Genomic DNA, 21,324 nt, shown 5'->3' on the forward strand with positions numbered 1-21,324 from the left:
AGCTCCCACGGATTCACGGGAGTTTCAGTCTTTAGGAAAAAGGCCTCTGCTTCCAGTGGCCTCACCCTTTCAGCCTTAATGGTGACGCTGCCCCTCCCCAGCTGGCGAGGGGCAGCACCACAATTAAGGCTGAATAGGCGAGGCGCTGTCCCCTGCCAGGCAAGCATATACAAAATAAATGCAGAGATCAGCACCCTCTCCTACATAGGGGAGAGGGTGCTAATCTCTACAAAAGGCTGCCTGGCAGGGGTGCCAGTAGCCCATTGAGCTGGGGCTCGTCAAGGGGGCGTGGCCTAACGGCCCATCAAGACCCGTTGTTAGGCCACGCCCCAATCTCCAGTTAATAGTTTCCATTTCTAGCCCTAGATAACCTAACATTTTAGACAAATCTTATTAAAGCAACCATGTGCACATCACACTCCATGCTGGCACTCTGCCACCTCCTGCCACGCAAAGATGAAGCTGGAGAGTCGTAGAGGAAAGTAGGAGAAGACCGGCAGGAGACAGGGCTGAGCATAACATTCCAACATAGGAAACAAAGTCAGTCCCCGAAGGAGGAACCATCCCTGCCCTCTTTCAGACAGCTTTGCCATTACTATTTCTGCTCATTTACTTCCCCCTTGTGACGGGCACTTCGATTGAGTTCAGAGTACCAGGAAGTGTTTTATTAAAAACGTTTGCAGCGCTGTTATTCCCACAACGTTCACATAGACTTCGAACCTTGCACTGCTCAGAATATTCGCATTCACTTCATCGCGGGGGGGGTTCATCCTCGGTACTGCAGCTACTCTAAGACTGTTCAATCCCTTGAGCACCCGCCTCTCAGCTTCTCCAGAGACGCAGCTGCCCTCGCCCTGAGGAGAGCCAGGGGACTGGACAAGTGACCAAGCCACTCTCAGCTTGGAGAAACCCTGGTAAGTGACAGAGCCACTCTCAGGTAGAAGCGTCATAGGACACAGTAAATGGCACAGCCACTCCCAGGCAAAACAGGGGACAGGCAGGAGAGTATCCAGCGTGACACGATTTCAATGTGTATTCAAAGAAGGCAGCCTCGCCAGAACTAACTAGTCACCCCTGCTCCACCACTGCACACCACAGTGGTTGCATGTGGTGCATTTGTACAATCTCAGGAAACATGGGTAATAATGTGGAATGCACAGTCTGCTCTGCAGAAAAACACAGAAACACTCCAATAGATGCACGTTACTAACAGTGCACAGGAGCATCGTGTGACTGGGGTTGATGCTGGCTGCCCCGCAGGGGAACTCGCTGAACCATATATGCTAGCATTGCTCAATGTTCAAGCAGATTTGCCCAAACCAGATCATGAGGTCTACCCCCTTTCATTTATTGTGTCCAAATAAAGTAGTGAGGCTGATCTCGACAATGCATGCCAGCATTACTCCTATAAAACACATCTCCATGGTGCAAGTGCTAAACAAATGACTGTCTCAACAATATCCGGCTGTGCGACCCACCTTTCTTGCTGCTAGTGGCCAAATCAAGTAATGCAGCGGGCACCAATATATGCTCTCACCGTGCCCAGCTGTGCAAAGTTTTGCTCCCAGGCTTCCCAAATGTTTATGCAAACAACATTTAAGCAAGCATGCATGCAAACACACTTTTTGTAATGTATCTGTGTCTTTGTTATGAGCCTAAAAGCGAGGAATTGTTAATTATTTTACAAATGGCATGGGAAACCTTAAGATCTACTACATTAAATAGCTTAACACGACCAAGAAAGACCTCACCAGATTATTATCTGTAATAAACCCATCTCCTTATAGTCATTATTTGACAAAGGTATGCATCATATATTCAAAATGTGCATAATTACCAACCTTCTGCAACACTTGGGGGAGGTGGGACTTTTGAGAGGAGAGGGCCATCACTGCATTGTTTGCCATGTCTACCGCAAGCGGTGCAACTATGCTGAAAATTCGGGGGTCGTGGTGTAGACTGAAAACGTAAAATGCTGGCTTTGTCAATTGCTAGTTCATTGTTCAATTCCATCTTCATTTTCCCAGGTAATGAAGGAGTAACATACACAGTTAAAGTAGCTTTGAGGTGTCAGTGGGCAGTCAGAAAGGAGGGGCAAGACAGCAGATTATGGAACATGGCTCAGTGTTTTCTGTTAATTGGGTCTTCCGATATGGAACGTTCGGGCAGCCCGGACAAAGTAAAATTCAAACTGTTTAGGGATGAATGGAGGAGAACAATTGCATCTCTGTCCTTATATTCTTCCAATGGGGAATATGCTAGGTTTCCCTGGAAGTGGGGGGACTTGTCTATCTTTTTAAAAAAATGTTATAATTTTTTTAATTGGCAGAGGTTTGCAGCAAACACACATGTCAGAGCATGAAATACAATCAATACAAATGAAGGACGCGGTGCGCCCTCAGAAAGGAGAATACAACAGGAGTAGGAAGAACAGTTAATTATGGGACACCATAGCATCAGAGATCATTACTTTAGGACCGGGGGTGAGTCGCTTTTCGGATGTGCTCTCTGCCTGACTGATAAGGTAACTGTTGAAAGCAGACCATCTGTTCCTGGGACGAGAGTGAGCAGGGAGAATAGTGAGGTACTCTTCTTTGCAATTCTGGGACCAGGTAAGTGCGTTCAGCCACTTCTGAAAGGACGGGGGGAGGGGCTCTTCCAACATTGAAGTACATATTTCTTGGCTACCATGCAACCTATGTTAAGAAATTTAGCCATACGTCTAGTATCATCAGTATTCCACACCCCAAACAAAACTCCCAACAGATCGGGTTCAATCTCTGTGCCGGTGATGTCAGTGAGAGCTCTCAAGATCCCATCCCAGAAATCTAGTACGAGCAAATTTAAAGATTTTGAGAGGAGTGTAATACAGCCTGTTCAATCATTTAAACTGCATGACACGGTAAGGAAAACTGAGGGATACTCTATTAGTGTGCAAGCTCATCTTTTTCCATAAGTGGTCAGAGACCTTGACTCCCAATTCATCCGCCCATTCAGTGCGTGCTTTGGAAGGCTGGGCTGGTTTGCCCACTAGTAGCATTTTATATAAATAGGGGACGACGCCACGGGTACCACTTGAATTAGCAATGTATGCAACCTCTGGGGTGTCAGGAGGCTCATCAGGAAAAGTGGGCCATCTGGCGCGGAAGGCCGCGCTGAGCCTATAATACTGTAACATCTCAAGTGCAGACCAGGAATGGCCCTGCCTCCATGTCTGCGGATCAATAAACCTCCCCTCGGGAAAGAGATCTGTCAATGCCTGATAATCTAGAGCACCCCAGCGTCGGGCCAAGGCTGTGTCGTGTGTAGGTTCCAGCCCGGGGAACCCCCATATGGCGGGCCGTTTATAATAGGGGTAGCATCCCGCAGTCACATACAGTAATCAGCCCCAGGCAAGTAGGGTGGTTGCTACAGGATGTAGGGGGGAATCCAGCACATAATCCTGGTGAAATATAAGGGTCATAATGTTAACTTCAGCCGCAGCCAGAGTTTCCAGCTTGACATGCGGGCGAGTCTGAGGACTCGGGTACCAATGAGTGGCATATTGGGCCTGTGCGGCTATTCAGTACAATGTTAGGTCAGGAGCTGTGAACCCCCCTCTCATATGGGAGCGTCATGTCTAACCATTTCTTATGAACTGCACCTGAATGCCATAAGAACTGTGCACATAATTTGTGTAGTTGCACAAAGTATTGTTTCCCGGGCCAGATGGGTACGTTGCTAAAGATGTAAAACAACTTGGGGACCAGAACCATCTTGATGAGGGAGAGTTTCCCAGCGAGTGACCACGGGAGAGAGCGCTACTGTGCCATTTTCGACTCGGCAAGCTGTGCTACGGCTAAGTCGTTATCTGCTAGCAGGGTGGACTTGGACAGGGACGTTTGGACACCTAAATATCTGATTCCGCCGGGGGACCAGCGAAGTAGATACTCTGAGACAGGTTGTTGGGTGGCATTAGTGAGTGGTAGAATCTCAGACTTAGAATAGTTAATTGTTAAACCCGAGAGGTTGCCCACGCATGTGATATCATGTAACACGGGGTGAAGGTGGGTAGTGGGGTCTCTGATGTATAATAACACATCATCGGCATATAAGGATATTATCTCAGGGGTGTCTTTCAATCGTACTCCCCTATGGGAATGGTGCGCTCTAATATGGTCCGCCATTGGTTCTATCACCAATGTGAAGAGGATCAGGGAGAACGGGCACCCCTGCCGGGTACCTCTGAAGAGTGTAAATAATGTAGATGTTAGGGAATTGACCCAGACCCTCGCCATTGGAGTGGTGTACAGCAATTTAATGTATTTAATCATATTGGGGCTTATCCCCATCATCTCTAAAACCAGCCACATATATTTCCACAAGACCATATCGAATGCTTTTTGAGCATTGAGTGTGACCACAAAGGCATTCGAGTCCTGGTCAATTCTAGCCATTACATTGAAAAGCTGCCGGATATTGTGGGAAGTGGATCTACCAGGTACAAAGCACCCCAGGTCCTCGTGGACCAGGTATGACATGATCAGATAGAAGCAGTTCGCTATCGTCTTAGCAAAGATCTTGGTGTCTATGTTCATGAGGGAGAGGGGCCTGTACGAGCCGCATTCGTCGCTGGGTTTGTCGTGTTTAAGCAACACCGTTATAGCAGCTTCACGCAGGGAGGGAGGGAGGACAGACACACGGAGTGATTCGTCCCAGACCTCCAATAGTTTAGGAGCAAGAATAGCGACGTGTTCCTGGAAGAATTCGGAAGTGAGTCTGTCAGGACCCGGTGCCCTGCCCTTCGGGAGATCAGAGATGGCCTTGACTATCTCTTCCAGTGGGATCGGGGACTCCAATTGGTCCCTAGTCGAAGAGGTGATACATGTTGTAGGAATCCGATCAAGGAGATCTCTCATGTGTTGTTCACTATGTTCCGAGGGTAAAGTGTAAAGGTTTGTGTAAAACTCTGGAAAGATACCCAATATTTGTTGCTCCAACCATTGCGGAATGCCCTGTGTGTCCTCAACAGAAGCAATCTGGGTCTGGCCCCATTCCCCGCTCATTAGTTTCACCAGTGTTTTCCCAGGTCTTTCTCCCTCTCCATATTTCCGTGCAGTTGGTGGGCGACTAAAGTATCGAACCTCTCTCATGCCATGTGTCTCGAATATCTAGAGTTCTTCGCTAATTTGTGCGAGTTTGGCAGGGTCGGCTGCCGTCGAGCAATCCTGTTCCAGTTCCTACAGCTTGGATTCAGAACAGCTAACGTTGTTTCTTATCATTTTTAGTACTCCCGCCTCCCTCGAGATGTACATCCCTCTGATATATACTTTGAAAGCATCCCAGCGGACCCCACCGGTAGTAGACTGTAGGGAATTGCATTCAATGAAGGTCTCAATATCCACTAGTATGTCAGCCTTAAATACTGTGTCGAGGAGGGCAGCGGACTTGAAATGCCATGTGCTGAAAGTAGGCACAGGCATGCCAAATTCCACCGACAGAGTGATCGGGGCATGGTCAGACAGCGTACAGGTCAGTATCTGCGCCTTACCAACCCTTCCCATCAAATCCCCAGACACCAGGAAGAGATCAATTCTGGAGGAGCTATCGTGAACGGATGAATAATAAGTGTATTCACGCAGTTGAGGGTGGAGAACCCTCCAAGCGTCTAGGATGTCAAGTGTTGCGCTGTGTGTGAGTAGTCTGCGTGCTGCACGTGTTGGGGCTCTGGATGAAGTTCCCGTCCTATCCAGGTTAGTGTCAAGTATCAGGTTCATATCACCTCCCAGATGATCTGTATCCCCACATAGCCCAACAGTATAGAGGCGATAACATCAACGAAATCCGAGGTATCTACATTGGGGCCGTAGGTGTTCACAAGAAGGTATTCCCTGTTCACCATTGTACAGTACAAAACAATATACCTGCCTTCGGGGTCTATATAGGTCTTATGGAGTGTGAATTTAATAGATTTATGAATCAATGTAAGCACCCCAATGGCCTGCGTGGAGTAAGTCGTATAGAATCTGTTAGGCCCCCAAGATGGTGCAATGGTCATCGCTAAATGACCCAGAGAATGCGTTTCTTGCAGCATAAGTATTTCAATACCATGTCTCTGGGCGTAAGCCATGATTTTGTGGGCCTTGGTGTAATTACTCAATCGCCGGATATTCCAGGACATTATGTTTATGGACATTTCATTTTCCTAGGCTCCATCTCAGCTAGCATGTCCCAGCGCATATCTGCAGGCATAACTATTCCAATTGAGACGCCCTACCACAACGTGAAATACTGGTCTGCCTCTGCCATTTCCAATGAAACTTCCTCAAACAACGCCTCCCCCTCCCTCGCCACCCCATTACTGCTGGCGGTGTCCCTTCCCTCCCACCTCCAACAAGTACCAACAAACCCCCCAAAACAGGTGTCAGTGTGCCGGTCCCAACACAAACCAATCACACTGCAGGCCCAACAGGGGCCTACACCTAACAAGTCCTCCAAAGTAGCCATTGCAACTGCATTGGGGTACGCTGTTGCGTGCAATCAACTAAACAGGAGTAATGAAGTACCTGAAGTGGTACTAAAACCGGCAGTGTAAATCATTAAGACACAGTTTCATCTCACCGACACATGTGGTAGTAGGAAACAGAACTGAAGCAGCGGCATTTATAGTCTGTCGATTCCAAATAACATAGGAAAAATAGAGTGCAGCCGTAGGCAGGAGTATAGAATAGTGTCACATTATGACTGATATAGTATTTACCAGCAGATTTACCATTATAACCCAGGTGTCAAGTTGTGCCATAATTCAGAATGCTATATGCACATGTGGTGAGGAGCCAGTAGATCAAACACTGCTATCAACTCAAGAGCTAAAGGATGCTGATTACCAAAACTTTAGGGAGACCAAGAGCAGTTAGAGTTTGGTTCAGTCATTGTCCATAAGATCTTCAGCCGGATTGTTAAGCGGTATCTGTGCCTCTATAAACTTCACCACTTCATCAGGGAACATGAAAAAGTAGATTTTCTCCCTAAAAGTGAACTTCAGTCGTGCCGGGAGCAATATTGCGTAGGAGATGTTCCGTTCCTGCAGCATCTTCTTCACACCGAGAGACTGACGCCTCTCCTGCTGTACCCCCACAGAGAAGTCGGGGAAGATCCTGATTATATGGGAGCCAAGGCGCAGTTCCACCTTTTCACGTGACAGGAGGAGGATGAGATCTCTGTCTCTGTAGCTAAGTATTTTAGCAATAACATGCCTGGGGAAGTCTCCGGGTTTGGGTGGCGGAGATAAGGCCCGGTGCTCATGCTCAACAGTGAAGAAGGGGCACAGAACAGGGTTGCCCAACAGCTCTTTAAGCAGATTCTCGACCGCTAGTTCCATACGACCCTTAAGAGCTTTTTCTGGAACACCTATAATACGCATATTGTTCCTGCGTGATCTGGATTCCAAATCGTTGCACTTAGCCTTGACAAGTTTCATGTCGCAGGCAAGGGGGGCAACTGTGTCCTGAAGGGTGTGTAAACCATCTTCGTTCGCAACCAATCCTAGATTCTGCTTCGGTGATTCTGGTTCCAGCGTGATCTATTTGAGACTTAAGTGATGCGACGTTGGCATTAATATCGTCCAACTTTTTTCGTGAAAAGAAGCAAAATTCTTGGCCATAGATTCTATCATTGCTGCAAGGTAGGGGGCTGGGGCGCCTGGGGGCCAAGCATGTTCTTCCTGATTGGATGATGCATGGCCCGGCTCTGATCTGGGTGCCACCTTGGCAAACTTATCTGTCATGATCTCTGCTTCCAAAAGGTCAGGGTTTTCCCAACTCCCTTGGAAGCAGATCCATAACCCAGGTTCCGAGGGCCAACCAGTCCCAATTGGGACCTTTTGGACCCAGTCCTGGCGCCAGTGGCACCAGGCTCATAAATGTGCCCAGTACCAGAGCTGGAAGCGCCGGGCTCATAATGCTTGGGTGGACTTACCTGCAGCAGACCATGCTGCTTACTTGCCTGCCAGCTGAGCCTCTGATCCTCTTCTGTTTGGAACTACTTTTCCTGTTGGGTGGGGCAGGAGCCACTCCCTAGATTCAGAACACTGGAACTCTTCTGGAAAGCAGGAACTCTTTTCTTACCTAGGCGTGGCAGTGGAAGGAGACACCAAAGCACTACAGGAGGCTATTTAAACCACACCCGGTGGATGAATCTTGCTTTGCGTTATTCTGCATCCTCTGCAGCAGAACGCTCATCGTGTCTTCTGCATCGGATCCTGGGCCTAAGGAAAAAGGCTTACCATCCTGAATCCAGTCTTCAGCAACACCTATAAAGACAAGAAAGAACAGGTTAGCATTCCGGCATCTGAAAGACAAAGGCTTACCTACTCTTCGTGCTCTCCGGAGGTCTTCACACTGCATTCCGGCATCTGAAAGACAAAAGCTTACCGACTCTTCGCACGCTCCGGAGGCCTTCGGCGCTGCATCCTGCATCTGAAAGACAAAACAAGGTGCGTTTAAAGACATTGGGGAACTTTAATACTGACGTGCCATTACTCCTTTCCACATCAACCCCAGTGGGTATTCCGGCACCCTGCAGCCGCTCCGAACTCGTACCTGCAAAATAAAAGACAGTTAGAGTGCATCGTGAAGCAGGCAACAAGCGCTTACTTACGTGCTTCCAGGCGCTTCTATTCATCATACGGACTCCATCTTCAACTCACTTCAGCCCGTCATCCGCCATCGCCGGAACCTGCAAAACAAGAGACCTCATTGCTAAAGACTTTAAAGACAATAGAATTACTCGAAACATACCGTTCGTGCAGTAAACGACGGACAGCAGTCCTCTGAAGTCAAGAGGCCTGCGCTACCGATCCAGTGAAGAAACTGGTTACAGCACCCTGCCCCGAGGCAGATGGAGAGCTCGGCATTCACTTACCTAAGGTGAGAGCGTTAACCTTTGGGGGTCTACAGGAGAGCAAAAAGGGAAGAGATAGGGACACCCCAATAACCCCAGTTCATTAATCCCATATTTTCTGTCTGCAGACATCTTACTCTTGAAGTCAGGCATACCGTGCACAGAGGTCCAGCCCAAAGAGCCAACCGGGTGCTACACATCACCTTTGAAGATACGGTAGTCGCCCAGTCAAGACCGGCGCCTCTGCGAGAATCAGGTGAGCGTTACAGAACGCAAAGCCTACCGCAAAACTCTCGCCCAGGCACTATGGAATCCTCGGATACTGACCACCTAGCCCGGTTACTTGGGGAACTAAGGGCAGAAGTGCATGCAGCTCGTCAGGAAACGAATGCTCTAAGAAGGGAACTAATTATTTCCAAGGAGAGAACAGACGGTCTTGCTAGACAATTGCTACAGTCACAAGCCGGACAAACCCCGTTACCCGCATCAGGGGCAAATCTTCCTTCAACATCCTCTCTGAATCCAGTGCAGATCAACCTACCTGGGAATGGACCTCTGGCTCCGCCCGAACGATTTTCTGGTGACCCAAAGAGGTTTGCAGTATTTATCAATCAGTGCCGGTTGCACTTCTTATGCCGGCCAGCAGCCTTTCCAACTGATCAAGCTAAAGTAGCTTTTGTACTTTCGTACCTTAGTGGCAATGCGGCAGACTGGTCGATCCCTCTAGTTAATCAAGATGATCCGGTTCTCCATGATTTTCAAGCCTTTCAGATTAGTATGGAAAAACTGTTCGCAAGACATTCACAGGGGCAGGCCTTGGACAATGAGCTTCTTTCGTTGCGACAGGGTAATCAAGACCTTTTGGCTTATATTGCATCCTTCAATAGACTAATAGTGGAAACTCAATGGCCTGAGGACAAAAGGATTACGCTGTTTTACAGAGGTCTACGTGGAGAGCTCAAAGACGTTTTAGCCCAAGTAGTGAATCCCCCACAAGACTGTTCGGATTATATAGACTTGGTCGTTCAAATAGATCATAGACTGCAGAACAGGAAGGCCGACCGTTCCAAGTTTGATGCTCGAGTATTTTCCAAACCGCCAACTCCTTCCAAAGGAGTAGACTCCGGGGAACCCATGCAAATTGGGGGTCTGAAAGGTCCTCTAACACAAAAGGAGCGGGAACGGAGAAAACAGTTGCAATTATGCCTATATTGCGGAAACTCAGGGCACTTTCTTCGAGACTGTCCGGTGAAACCTGCCAAGAAGGCAGTAGGAGCTGCAGTTACCCAAGTTACAAACTCTGAGCAGGGAAACGACCTCGCCCGACAAGAATAGAGGTCCTCTTGCCGAGCGTGAAAACCAGTTCCGTGACCTCGCATTTCGTGATACCTATGGTCCTCATTAGCCCTGATAATCCGGATCGATTACATGCAATTGAAGCTTACGTCGACAGCGGTGCCATCGGCAATTATGTGGATCATGAAATGGTTTTGAGGATGAATCTAACTCTTTGTCTCAAGGCTGTAAAGGACGTCATTACTACAGTGGATGGTACGGAGATAGCCTCCGGGCCAGTAACGCATACCACTCAAGAGGTGACGCTAGTAAGTCAAGATGGACACCATGAGAAGATCGTGTTCGACGTGATCAAGGCCCCTCAGTTTCAGATTATTCTAGGAATACCTTGGTTAGAGAAACACAATCCTCTGATCGATTGGCGAGCAAGAACGGTCCAGTTTCCAGAATGTGTCTCTACTTGTCACCCTCCACCTGGTGTTGCACTGGCAGCAATTTCTTCAGAGACTCCCCAGTTACCTCCCGAATACCTTGAATACCAAGATGTTTTCCGGAAGGATCAGGCTAACACTCTACCTCCTCATAGGTCTTATGACTGCCAGATAGACCTGATACCTGGATCTACTCCTCCTTGTAGTAGAATTTATGCCCTCACCGAGCCTGAGAACCTTCACCTTCGACAATACCTGGATCAATACCTGGCGAATGGGTTTATTCGTCCGTCCAAGTCCCCTGCTTCTTCAGCTTTGTTCTTCGTTCCAAAAAAGGAAGGAGACCTTAGAACTTGTATCGATTATCGCTCCCTGAACCAGATCACCGTTAAGAATAGATATCCGTTACCTTTGATCCCTGAACTCCTGGACCAAGTCAGAAAAGCATGCATATATACAAAGCTGGATCTTAGAGGAGCTTACCACTTGGTACGAGTAAAAGAGGGCGATGAATGGAAGACTGCCTTCCGCACCAAGTATGGGCTATTTGAATATCAGGTCATGCCCTTCGGACTTTGCAATGCCCCGGCCGCCTTTCAATATTTTATGAACGATGTCCTCAGAGAGCTCATAGATGTGTGTGTTGTTGTTTACATTGACGACATCCTCGTTTATTCTTCATCGAATCTGAACATCGGAAACACGTGAAAATGGTCCTCGAAAGATTGCGTCAACACAAACTTTTCGCTAAGTTGGAAAAATGTGTTTTCAACGTGACTGAAGTTGAATTCTTGGGATTCATATTATCACCTGGCGGAGTACGTATGGATTCAAAGAAGGTCGATGCAGTTCTCAAATGGCCATCACCATCCTCCGTAAAAGGTGTGCAAAGCATGTTAGGCTTCGCTAACTTTTACCGCAGGTTTATCCCCGAATTCTCTCGAATAGTCCAGCCCATCACTGCCTTGTTAAAGAAAAACAAACGTTTTGAATGGTCTACCGAGGCGGAACAAGCTTTCCAGGATTTGAAGACTAAATTTATCTCTGCACCAATCTTAAAACACCCTCGCCCCGAACTCCCCTACATCATGGAAACTGATGCTTCAAGCCTTGCCATGGGGGCAGTTCTATCACAAAAGGACCCGGTAACCAATCAGTTGCATCCCGTGGCATTTTGGTCCCGCAAATTCTCGCCTCCTGAAATCAATTACACGATTACTGACAAGGAACTTCTGGCTATCAAGTCTGCCTTTAAGGCGTGGCGGCATTACCTGCTGGGGGCCCGACACACCGTTACTGTGATTACGGATCACCGAAACCTGCAATATTTGAAAACCGCAAAAGCCCAATCCTCTAGACAACTCCGTTGGGCATTATTCTTTGCCGAATTTGACTTCATAATTACCTATCGACCTGGTACAAAGAACGGTAAAGCTGATGCCCTTTATCGGATGGGTGTGGAAGAACACTTGATCAACCCTAAACCTGTACCAATCATTCCCGAACAAAGAATTCTGGGTGTAATCGCCACAGAATCCATAGAGGAAGTTAAGGATAAAGCCAGGCAACTTGTAACTCCAGCAGACATACAGAATTGGCATCTGCAGGGAAAGGACTTTGCAGTAAAGGACAACTTATTGTATTTCCAAGAACGATTATACCTACCCAGCACAGATTTACAGAAAAAAGTAATCTCCTGTTATCACGATTCTTTAATGGAAGGACATCCCGGTATGGCCAAGACCTCAGAAAAGATCAAGCGCTACTTCTGGTGGCCGTCATGGAAAAAAGATATCAGAGACTTTATAATGTCTTGTGGAGTATGCGCCCAAAACAAGAGTCAAAAGGAAAGACCAGCAGGCCTCTTACGCCCTATTGACATCCCACCTCGCCCTTGGCATACGCTTTCTATGGACTTCATCACCGATCTACCTCCATGCTCCGGATACAATACGATTCTAGTAATCGTGGACTTATTCTCCAAGATGGCGCATTTCATTCCGCTCAAAGGCTTGCCAACAGCAGCAACTATGGCCCGAGAATTTCTCGAAAACATCGTCCGACTACACGGTTTTCCTTCGGTTCTAATTTCGGATCGAGGTAGTCAATTTATTTCTCATTTTTGGCAAAGTTGCTGTCGGTCGGCTCAAATTGATGTGAGACTATCGACCAGTCACCACCCTCAGACCGACGGACAAACCGAGAGGACCAATCAAACTCTGGAACAGTATTTACGCTGCATGCTGCAACAAACTGAAAAAACTTGGAAAGACATCCTTTGGATAGCCGAATATGCCTACAATAACTCTGTCCATTCGGGAACTGGGAAAACACCATTTTTTCTTTTGTACGGCAGTCACCCTCGAACCTCGGAGTTGGATCCCCTCCAAGATCTTGAAACACCAGCAGTAGACTACCTGCATTCTACAATCACCCAAGCCTTTAAGGAAGCTGTTTCTCACCTTCAAAGGGCTAAAGAACAATACAAGAAAGGAGCAGATTAACATCGGAAGTAAGCCCCTCAATATCAAGTAGGGGACCAAGTCTGGTTATCCACCAAATATCTACCTCTAAAAGGGCCACGCACATTCAACCCAAGATACCTTGGTCCCTATTCCATCACTACCATAGTAAACCCAGTAGCGGTCAAGTTGGACTTGCCCCCTCACATGAAGATACATCCGGTCTTCCACGTCTCTCTATTAAAACCCGTGCAACCTCAAACCCGACTAACTAAATCTCCAAAACCCATCCTAGTTGATGGAGAACTCGAGTTTGAAGTCAAAAGCATTCTGGACTCCAAGATCTCCAAATCTAAACTATTTTACCTAATTGACTGGAAAGGCTACGGCCCCCAAGAGAGATCCTGGGAACCTGCTGAATATGTCCACGCTCCTCGCCTAATCAAAAGATTTCACCGAACATTTCCTGACAAGCCAAAAGCCCCGGAGAAGCCCGGTTTGGGAGGGGCCTTGAGGGGGGGTACTGTCATGATCTCTGCTTCCAAAAGGTCAGGGTTTTCCCAACTCCCTTGGAAGCAGATCCATAACCCAGGTTCCGAGGGCCAACCAGTCCCAATTGGGACCTTTTGGACCCAGTCCTGGCGCCAGTGGCACCAGGCTCATAAATGTGCCCAGTCCCAGCGCTGGAAGCGCCGGGCTCATAATGCTTGGGTGGACTTACCTGCAGCAGACCATGCTGCTTACTTGCCTGCCAGCTGAGCCTCTGATCCTCTTCTGTTTGGAACTACTTTTCCTGTTGGGTGGGGCAGGAGCCACTCCCTAGATTCAGAACACTGGAACTCTTCTGGAAAGCAGGAACTCTTTTCTTACCTAGGCGTGGCAGTGGAAGGAGACACCAAACCACTATAGGAGGCTATTTAAACCACACCCGGTGGATGAATCTTGCTTTGCGTTATTCTGCATCCTCTGCAGCAGAACGCTCATCGTGTCTTCTGCATCGGATCCTGGGCCTAAGGAAAAAGGCTTACCATCCTGAATCCAGTCTTCAGCAACACCTATAAAGACAAGAAAGAACAGGTTAGCATTCCGGCATCTGAAAGACAAAGGCTTACCTACTCTTCGTGCTCTCCGGAGGTCTTCACACTGCATTCCGGCATCTGAAAGACAAAAGCTTACTGACTCTTCGCACGCTCCGGAGGCCTTCGGCGCTGCATCCTGCATCTGAAAGACAAAACAAGGTGCGTTTAAAGACATTGGGGAACTTTAATACTCACGTGCCATTACTCCTTTCCACATCAACCCCAGTGGGTATTCCGGCACCCTGCAGCCGCTCCGAACTCGTACCTGCAAAATAAAAGACAGTTAGAGTGCATCGTGAAGCAGGCAACAATCGCTTACTTACGTGCTTCCAGGCGCTTCTATTCATCATACGGACTCCATCTTCAACTCACTTCAGCCCGTCATCCGCCATCGCCGGAACCTGCAAAACAAGAGACATCATTGCTAAAGACTTTATAGACAATAGAATTACTCGAAACTTACCGTTCGTGCAGTAAACGACGGACAGCAGTCCTCTGAAGTCAAGAGGCCTGCGCTACCGATCCTGTGAAGAAACTGGTTACAGCACCCTGCCCCGAGGCAGATGGAGAGCTTGGCATTCACTTACCTAAGGTGAGAGCGTTAACCTTTGGGGGTCTACAGGAGAGCAAAAAGGGAAGAGATAGGGACACCCCAATAACCCCAGTTCATTAATCCCATATTTTCTGTCTGCAGACATCTTACTCTTGAAGTCAGGCATACAGTGCACAGAGGTCCAGCCCAAAGAGCCAACCGGGTGCTACACATCACCTTTGAAGATACGGTAGTCGCCCAGTCAAGACCGGCGCCTCTGCGAGAATCAGGTGAGCGTTACAGTATCCATGGCCCCTGTTTTGTTGGCACCCCGGGTACTGTTAGACATTTCAATACACTCAAAAGTATGGTAAAGCCCAGATGGCTGATGACCAGGTGTTATGTCCGTGCCAGCATACCAGACAGGGATCAGAGCTCAGTGGCAGCAGCAAGGGATAATACGGGGTCAGAGTGGAGGCACAGAGAAACAGTAGCAGCCGATTAGGATGGCTCGTTGATTATGCAGCTCCTGGGACAGAAAAAATGCAAAGAGGTAGGAGCATTAATATTGCGGCATAGCCTGCTCCGTAATGCACCACCCAATTATACAGAAGTGTGGATGAGTCAGGTCAACAATGGTATATGGGTATATGGCAGGAGCAACATGCGCGTGTACGCTATCCTCTTCACATGACTCATCGCAAGTAGTATCTCAATGGGTAAATGATCAGGAAAAAGTGGGTGTTAGCGTGGGGTTTGGCATCCAAAAGGAGGTTCACGGGAGTCCAACCATCAAGGCCCGCCAGGTGCAGCCAGGCAGTACTGCATATAACATCCAGGGCCCTCCAGGGACCATGGGCGGTTCAGTGCGCGGGCCCAGGCCGCAGTACAGGTGTGATTGTTTGTCGCTCACAGTGGGAAGTCAGCCGGCCCAGGCCTTGCAACGGATGGTTATGGGTAGCAGAGCAACCTAGGCGCGGCGATTGGCCGCCCTGTAGTATGGTGTCAGGGGCATTGGGGGGGCACAGAGAGCTGCCAGAGGGAGAGATAAGTACCAGACCCGGGCGGACCACCAGCACTCACCTTCCCTCCCGGAGGTTAGGCTGCACCCGCGATGCCTGCCTGCAATGTCCTCCAGTCTAAACCTCTGGGGGCTCACAGGGCCTCGCGTGGCCTGCCAACAGTCCACAGCGGCCGGGCGAAGCTCAGCAGTGGCGCCGCTCCGGCTGCTGCACGGATCCATGCAGCACTGCCCCTCCAGGGTCAGTTATGGGTGTCAGACGAGTTCGGGAGGCTACGGGGCTGCCCACGCAATGTGGGTCACTTGCCGAGTGCACCTCGGCTATGCCGTGGGACTAGAGTCAATTAGCACAGGAGGCATAGGGGTGGGCGGGGTTCACATCTCGGGAGCACTCCACTAGTGTCGGGACAGTATTGGGTATGGGGGACCACTCATCATGGCTGCTCCCTCTCAGCAATCGTGTAGCAGCCGGAGCCACAGACACACAGCCCCCGGACCGAGGGGGGACCAGCAAGTTACGCCCACACCAGCTGCAGCAGTAAACAGCAGAGAATAAGTACAGATGCCCACGGCACAGTGGGTGTAGAGGCGCAACGGCTGCCGGGCAAGTCCAGTTGCGGCAGCGGCCGGCCACTCAGTAGATACACACAGCCCAGGCCTACCAGGCCATCAGCAAGTCCGTGCTCACAGCAAAGTTTCAGTCAGCCGAAACCAGGAATAAGGGCACCGATTCTCCCCAGAATTGAAAGTAGACGTGCCGCAAGGTGTCTGCTATCAGCAGTGGTCACGAGAACTGGGGTATGACAATATATCCACCGATAGAATCAGATTCATGTTGATGGTGCATGGAGCTCCAGAGCTAGACAGCCATTTCCTAAACTGCTCAACAGCACCCCCCTTGTCTATCTATCTTAAGTGTTTTCCCTGTAGTAAGATACATCAGGTATTCTTGAGTTCCAAGCGGAACCAATTTCACACGAAAGAAAGGAATAAATATTGGTCAGTGCCATCTGGGGAAGATGTTTCTTCTTTGGTATGCCGTTTTTGTAAGTGTCCTACCACATGTGACAGTTTAAGATATTGGATTCTAAACTATAAAGCTCTGAGTTCTGGTAGATCTATTGTGTTTTTTAAGGAATTGGACAGTTTTTTATCCGTTCACTACGGAGAATTGTTTTGGTTTCATCTCATGTGGAGAGTGAACATATCTTTAGTTATTGCACTTGTTTGTTTTTTAAATGGAATTGATTTTAATTGTTACATTTTATGTATGTTCATGTGAATGTATTGTATGTAGTTCAAGTATGTAATTGTGTTAATTTGTGGAAGGTTCCCAAATCACAATAAAAATAAATTTAAAAAGTCAGTGAGGTAAATGTTCTCGCTAACATGGAAAGACCTAAACTGATGTGCACATTCTTTCACGTCAACTGGCTAAAACCTCATTATAGCTCAAATGACTTGGTCATGACATTAGTGACAGATTGAGAGACTCAGGAGGAGACTGATCCCTTCCCAGACCTCCTGCACACTGAAGACACAGATGGGTCAGTTGAGGGTGTCAACCTTGCAACAGACCTGTCAGAACAGCAACTGACAGACTGTCTCCATTTACTGGGACCATTATCTGGTCTGTTTTTGCTGACTCCAGATCGTGCAGATTGGTGCACCCATCATGTGGACACTGGAGACAGTAACCCGATGAAGAGCAGGATTCAACAGATGTCCAATAAGTTCAGGGGCACCATCAAGGAGGACGTTTCCAAGATGTTGTCCTTAGGAAAGATACAGCCATCCCACAACCCCTCGGCTATCCCAGTCTTACTGGTCCCTAAACGGACCACTGTTGGGAAGATTGAAGTTCACTTTGTGTGGTGCTCAATTCTGTCATGAAGACAGATGTTCATGCTCACCCCATTCCTCAGGCAGATGAGCTCATTGACAAGCTTGGTGATCCCAAGTTCATGAGTACCTTTGTCCTCACGGCAGGGTACTGGCAGTTTGGCTTGACAGTTTGAGCGAGAAAGAGGTCAGCATTTCCAACCACAGAAGGACATTATCAGTTCACTGTGATGCCCTTCAGATTGAAGAATGCCCCTGCCACTTTTCAGAAGATGGTTAACCAGGTTTTGTCTGGAGTGGAAAACATCAGTGTCACCTATTTAGATGACAATGCAATGTACATACAAAGCTGGGAGAATCACCTATCCCACCTGAAACAAGTGCTTCAGGCGCTGCCGTACACAAGTCTAACTATCAAAGCCACAAAGTGCCAGATAGCGCAGGGCACATTGGCCTACCTAGGCCACCTGGTCAGCAAAGGTAAAAACAACCTCTGGAAGATAAAGTAGAGGCTGTGAAGGATGGGGACAACCCCACCACACAGACACAGGTGATGATCATTCATCAAGGGGTAAGAGACCATTGCCATTCCCCTGAATGATTTAACTTCCAAGAAAATGCCAAAGAAAGTAACTTGGATCCCTGCCTGTCAAACCTTCTTTCAGGATTTGAAGGATGGATTGTGCAAGGCCTCAGTTCTGGAAGTACCAGATTATGGTCGGGAATTCAGTAGCCAGACAGATGCCTGTTATTTTGGGATTGGAGCAATGTTAGTGCAGCTGTACTCTCTAGTGGTAGAACAACCTATCACCTACATTAGCAGGCGCTTAACAAAATACAGACAAGAACGGGGCCATCATTGATATAGAGGCTTACGCAGTCATGTGGGCAGTGAAAAGAAGTGAAAGACTACATCTTTAGGTCGCACTACACCATTCAAACAGTCCAGTGGCCTCTGAGAGTGTTAATGGCAATGCAAAGAGAGAACCCTAAGCTTTTGGCTTGGGCCATATCCCTACAGGGATTAGATATGGACATCCAGCAGAAGCCATCCTCCCAGAATGGAAATGCAGACGGCCTCAACCAGTTCTTTCACCTAGATTATGAACCAGACCCTCAGTAAGGTGGTGGTTCACATGTTGAGACAGGGAAGCATGCAATGAATTTGACCCACCGCACGGTGGGTGTACGCTCACCTGGGCTTTTTAAAAAATGTTTTATTAAATGGACTGATATAAAAATATGTGGGGTTGATCCACACACACGCTCCTATGCTCACACCACGACAAAAGCATAGACTTGTGTATTTTGTGCTGGAGACCGCCTAGAGGCACCGTCCTCCCCTGACATATTTAGATGGAATGTCATCTTCAGGAAGGTGGATGTCCAAACTTCACCTTGCCATGTTCAGCCTTAATAACTCAATAACGCTCCATGGACCCACCCTGCTCATTTGTTGGTTGCTGCAGCTGGTGGCAGTGATTAACATACCAACAGATGGTACTTCAAATAGGTCCCAAGGGGGCCTGGCTGCAGAACATAACAAAGGAGACAGGAAACCCAACAACATTTCACATGCAGCTGTGTCAACCCGACGACTACCGCCTCTCAGTATCAAGGGCAGTGGACAGTCATGTATGTTCTTTACAGTAGGCCACCCCGCTAGGAGGACCCCCCTTCATAAGGTATGATTATGTGGTTTGGAGGAGCCAGAGAGTCTGGTCTCACTGCAGATTCAAGCGAGACCTGTTGCTTTAACAGGGACATCATTGTGAGAAACATTTGCCAGGGAGACTCTTTGAACACAACAGACAGGAAGATAGGTGTAACATAGTAGCACAAGGGAGTGAGCTCTTTCTATTGAGAGAAGGGTTCCGCCATTTTAGTTCTGTGCCACATCTTGTTCCTGTTTTCACCCATTTACCTTATCTGTCACAAAGAACGCTGGTTGTGACCTCAGCATACAGGAGATTGTTGGTAGGGACCTCAGGATTGGTTCACTAAGGTAGACCTGGCCTACACCAATCACTGTGGCCCACTTGGCTTTAAAAGAGGGTTGAGCCCCTCTTTTGGCAGATCACCTGAAGACTTCACATGGAGTTAGTAAGAAGAACTCTACCTTGAACTCTGGCTGAAGAAACAGTCAGCTTTACATTTCCGGCAGTGAAGGAAGGACAGGATATGCAAAGAGGGAAAAAAGATCCCTCCCCTAAACATCTCCTGGGGTCAGAGGGAGATACAGAACTCACAAGACCCTCCAGCCACTCCAGAATCGGTACCCAGCCAGCACAAAGTATGCCCTGCTAGGCTCTGTAGCAGGTTTCCTGGATAGGAAGTGCTAGCAGGTGCCAGAGATCTCTAAGCCTACAACCAAGGACAAGGCAGCTGCCTGCATCACACTCCACAGCTGTGAGCCTTCTACCTTAGAGGACAGCACAAGCCCATCGAGGAATCTGGGAGAAGTGCCTCGACGAGCATCACACTGAAACACTTGTGTATAGGTGTGTTATAAATGCCATATAATATCATATCATATCTACCAACGTCCACCTTAAAGGAGATTTTTGAGCCAGTCGAGTTCCTTGATCCACACCCGTCAGCAACGCTGACCATTGTTCGGCCACCGTAATTTAAAGACATCCGGGACGTCTCGACCAGTGCTCAGAACTGCCGATCAGTACTGAGACAATGATCCCTGACCACAAGCCTCCCTGTAGTCCAGTTTGCAGCCGTTCATCCAGCTTTGCTTGCTGAACCGTCTTGCCGCCTGATACCCGTAGCTGTCTCCCATCTCAAACTCAGTCACAGAGCCTTCAAAGTGCCCTGAAGCCGATTTGACCCTGTCGAGCACCAAGAACACCTACAGCACAAGGTACATTGTGGTTCAGCTCCCCTGTTCCTTCCCAGAGGGCCCCTAGAGACATATTAAGACCCATTGCTCCCTTTGTGCTGAAGCCAAGAAACCTTAAACTGTTGTGGTTAATAACCATACTGACTATCATCCTGTCTGTCTGTTTGAAACTGTATGTCCCCTGCATTCCCTTACAGGGTGGGTTGTATTTTGTAGTGTTGTTAGACTGTCCAGTCCCTTTTATCATTGGGTAATAATTGTATTTTAGCTGTGTTGCAACTAAACATTTGTCCATGACATTTCTGAGATAAGACTGCCGTTCTGCCCATTTTACCAAAATTGGACAAGAAGGTTTATAATTTGCTTGTTATTCCAATCTGTTAGGATCCCTTCTGGTGTATTAGGGATGTGGGGCTGATTGATGGTTTAGAAATCGATATTCACCCCTGGACCACTCGTACCCCAGAAGTTGATTTGTCACAACTTGGCTCTACTATGGATCAACTGCTGCATTGTATTCTACAGTTCTTTTTCATGGCCAAAGCTGGAAGTGGAGATGAAAAATTTAGCATAGTCCTGCTCATTGTTGGGAAGACAAGCCCATGCAGTTGATATAAATCATTTTTCATAGAATAACCATCTGTACCACATGTACTGCCACAGCTCTAATTGCTGTTGTCGGGTCTGCAGAATTTCCCCCTCCTAAGAACTGGTGGAGTGATGTTGGGCAAAGATAAGAAATTCGTTTTGCAAGGGATCCTCTAACACATCAACCTGACCAGCCCTAATTTTTTAAATATGCCCTGCCCCTCGCAAGGTAGAGGACTATCAAAGAGCATTAGAAGTATCACTCTTTCCAGCTGCATGTCTAATATGCATGTGTACATCCCATGAAAATAAGCCATGCAGTTAATGTGGGATGATACGACT

At 48.0% G+C, this 21,324-nt stretch overlaps 1 protein-coding gene across 1 annotated transcript in view; it reads left to right on the forward strand.

Moving 5' to 3' along the window:
- Nucleotides 1-648: 648 nt before the first annotated feature.
- LOC138531343 (carcinoembryonic antigen-related cell adhesion molecule 6-like) overlaps nt 649-21,324 on the forward strand; it is a 692,624-nt gene continuing 671,948 nt past the window's right edge. Inside the window, exon 1 of the mRNA XM_069640984.1 lies at nt 649-914. The gene's annotated coding sequence lies outside the window, so the exon portion shown is untranslated. The remainder of the gene's footprint in view (nt 915-21,324) is intronic.

Source organism: Ambystoma mexicanum, chromosome 1q (assembly GCF_040938575.1).
Source record: "Ambystoma mexicanum isolate Mex_15411 chromosome 1q, UKY_AmexF1_1, whole genome shotgun sequence".
NCBI classification, from domain to species: domain Eukaryota; kingdom Metazoa; phylum Chordata; class Amphibia; order Caudata; family Ambystomatidae; genus Ambystoma; species Ambystoma mexicanum.